The sequence below is a fragment of the Medicago sativa genome, chromosome 4 (genome assembly GCF_051527215.1).
Source record: "Medicago sativa cultivar Bolivia chromosome 4, Bolivia_mono, whole genome shotgun sequence".
NCBI classification, from domain to species: domain Eukaryota; kingdom Viridiplantae; phylum Streptophyta; class Magnoliopsida; order Fabales; family Fabaceae; genus Medicago; species Medicago sativa.
The window spans coordinates 20,347,030-20,350,998 of NC_140752.1; the positions used below are offsets into that span (position 1 = coordinate 20,347,030).

The window sequence follows — 3,969 nt, forward strand, 5'->3', positions numbered from 1 at the left end:
AGAATCATTTCCTTATTGAATGCAATAATAAGAATAAAAAAATTCAACCCATCTCCCAACAATTATTTTTCCATTGCCGCAATTTCAACACAACTGCTGAGATTCGATCCTCTTCCCTCCAACGTAAGTCTAAAATTTGATATTCAAACTTAGATGTTGTTATGTATATCTTTAATTTAATAATGTTTTATTTACATCGGTTCAATACCTAATGTCTAATTTTCTAATATATTTAATCATAACCTCGATTCTTTGGGGTTAATAATGTTGAGTTTTTCTGAAGACTTGACCATTGCAATCTAACTTTACAATCTGAGAATTGCTCTTCTTATTTTCAAAAATGATTTTTAAAATCCAGTCTCAGAATTCTATTGCAATCAAACTCATTTGCTTAAATTTTCAAAATCTTTTCAAAATGACAAACACTTATCAAATAATTTATGAAATTAACTCATCTAAGTCAAGTTGGAGCCTTAAAGCTAAGGTTATTAGGTTCGGAACAATTATTGATTTTAACATAAACACACTACCATTTATGTTGAAATGATTATCAACGATTCTTTTTGTATTTCATATGTTTTATTCCAAGTTATTGAATTATATTACTTCTAATAATAACATTTTCATACTATTATATGTTAAGACAACTTTTATTTTCATTCAGTATGTTATAATGTCATATATTGTGTTTGGTTTAGTTTGCAACCTAGATTAATATGTGTTTAATATTATAAGTTAATCAAATTGCTATTACTTTTTTATTTGGTCATATATTTAGTGTTTAAACAAGTACATTTATTTGCTTTTTTTTCTTCAAGGTGGTCGCATCCATGCTTCAATAAAAAAGATGCTTTTGTATAAGTTTCAGAACGATGTTGTTGAGGGCAAAGTGTATGCTTTTGAGAATATGGATGTGACTTCCAATTGTGTAAGTTACAAAACTACTAAGCACTCCTACAAACTCAACTTTCAGTTTGGAACCAAACTTATGCCATTTGCTGGCAACACTAATCCTGGATCACTTTTTAACTTCATCTTCATCTCAGAAATCTCTGGTGCCTATTTTGATAGTGACCTCTTAGTTGGTTAGTCATCTTAAAGTTAAAAAATATTAGTTCGTTTTTATTTGATTTTATTTCGTAAGTTTGACTTTTAATACTTGAGTTTAACATATATTGTTGTATGTGATTGGTATGGTTACAGATGTTGGAGCTAAGCGTGAGTAAGTTCGTAATGGAAAATCCACTAAGCTAAATGTTATTGCTTTTGATCAGGAGGTGTAAATTTTTATTAACTAAAAAACATCATTTAAAGGAAAGGAGGTTGTGGCTTATGCCACCAAGCTTTGTGTTTATGAGGCATTGTTTTAAAAAAAGTATTTATTAACTACATTATTATACTTAATATTGAGTGTGAATGTCTCATATTGTATCAATTTATTAAGTTTTTAGATTGGATAAAATGGATTACTAAAAAGTCAATTTGATGATAACCTAATAGAGTTTGTTTAATTTTCTATATATACTTTTCTGTTTATTTCTTATAATTTCTTTACATTATTGTTAGAAAAAGATTTTGTATGATTTATATAACCTATACCATTATTTAGTGTTAGAATTTTTATAAACAAACCGTTATAGAAATGGTTAATTAATTAAATAGATTAGTTTAGTCTTATTGGGCAAATGGTTTTTTATGAGGAAGAAACAATTTGCATGTTCTTTGGGATTTTTCAATATCGGGTCGGAATAACCACTTAACTAAACTATGTAACTCTCAAAACTAGAGTTTTAATTGTAACAGAACCAAACTATCTCAATTGTCAGACATTACAATTTTTTTTTCAGACAAGAATCGTTCTTACTACATTTTCAAACGGGTAAGTCAATAAAGACAAGATCATATCTCATCCTTTGCCCCCTACATCAAAATAGATTATTTTGCTTCTTCTCACACTATAGACTACTATAATTTTCTTTTTTGAATTGTTTAATGTTCATTCTCATTCTTCACCTTTGTTTTCATCGTAGGAAGTGTTGTAGATTTTGATTATATTTCAAAAGTTTCAAATATTTTGTGTCTCATATTTTTAATTGAGAAATATAGAAAATTATTTTAATAAAAGAAAATTTATTATTATGTTTGACTTGGTTTTGTAACATAATTCTAATTCCAATATTTTGTAACATCCCTTCCTTTATATGTCTTGAATGTGGGATTAATATTGCTTTTTCTTAACTATTTTATTTGAAGTTAAGTCAATGCATAACGTTCCATCATTATTTCATGTTAAGTTTTGCTTGCTTGGTCAAATTCATGTGTGCTATTTTTATGCATGTTCACTTGACCGTACATGACACTTGTTGGTTAATATTAGAGACTACACCATGTTACATACTGATTTTTCTCCTTTTAACAAACAGTGATATAACAGTCTTTTTCCTCCCAAAATTATAGTTTTCTCTCCTCTCAAATATTAAGTTTTTGGATAACATTTCCTGTGTTTATCAAATTCAAGCTGTTCTGTCACCTCTGACATGATTCATGTCAGAGAAGAACATGTTGTATCCTGGGAGGATATGCGCTTATGAGGCGGATAAATCCTTAAGGACGGCGACTTCGTCACACCTCAGGTTATCTATCGGTTTACTCTTGTGTAGGTATCCTATGAAGTATTGGTGGAGGATGTTGATAGAACTATGTCAGCAGCCAAATTACACCGCAATTTCAAGAAAGATAAGTTTACTTGTTATCCCTCTTGTTTATGAGGCCTAACTCATGAACTTACTTAACGGGCCACATATCAAAATAAAAGTATTACTACCATTAACACTATTGTTTACAATACTCATTCCCTCTCGGTTTCACCCGCACCTGAAATTAGGGTTTAATTTGGGATTCTCAACTCACATCATTTCTTCATCATCGATGTCGAGAGTGGAAGATCATACGATTTACCCTTTTGGTGCAAAAAGAGTTGTCTATATTGTTATTGTAGGGGATGAGGGTACAGGTAAGTCGACATTGATCTGCTCTGCTTACAACACCAAAATCGTAATAGGATGTTATCGAATTTGAACATTCCCTTTTTGCCTTCGCTATGTATGCATCCTTCACGCTCGTACGCGGAAACTTTTGGATTCACCATGGTTGATACTTCTTCAAGGTACAAATACAAAATTGTTGAAGACGTGGAGATTGTGAATCAACAGCTGAGACGCGTCGATGTCGTGGTAATCACGCGCCGATGTCTTGTTTATTCTCTTTAATATTTAATTGATGCTTTTGTTTATATGATATTATTATTTATAGAGATAATTTATTCCTAATTTTACAACAATCTTAAGGATTTATCTTATGTTGTTTATTGTAATTTAGACCAGTTTGCAAAAGTTGGAGAAAATGAGAGTGGCCAATGATCTTGAATTTGGACTCTGAGGCTCGTCGTCGTAGTGGGTTCAGTTTTTATAATCATTGAAACAGAACTGATGTAACAAAGAGGTATTAATATTGATCATACGCTATGACGATCATGCGTTGCTGGTCTCTCAAGAATGAGGTTATAATTTTTTTTATTGTTTGACAAAAGAATGAGGTATGACTTGATTGATTATCTTTATTCTTTACCATTTTGAAACATTGTGAGACATAATATGGTTCCTTATGTGATAATTTTAATGTATAATTTGTTAAAAAGAAAATAAAGTAAAATAACATTTGACACGGTAGATTTTGTTTATTTAATATAAATAATTGATTGAGGTTGTGTCATGTGATATTTTATTAGTGTCATATATTCTTATTGGGAAGGCATTGCACTTGTGAAGTCACAATAATATTTATATGTTGAAGTAGTGATTCTTGTAACATTTGAACTATTTTCATATTTCTTGGGTATTCTGTGCTTATTACTCCGTGATAAGAAACTATTTGAATTTTAATCTAAATTATAATTTGACTTCAAAATTA

General features: G+C 29.9%; 1 long non-coding RNA gene across 1 annotated transcript; it reads left to right on the plus strand.

Moving 5' to 3' along the window:
* The first annotated feature begins 2,428 nt into the window (after positions 1-2,428).
* LOC146927099 (uncharacterized) lies at positions 2,429-3,555 on the plus strand. Its single transcript, XR_015005590.1, has 2 exons — positions 2,429-3,233; positions 3,379-3,555. It is a non-coding gene; the product is annotated as an uncharacterized LOC146927099 (long non-coding RNA).
* The last annotated feature ends 414 nt before the right edge of the window (positions 3,556-3,969 follow it).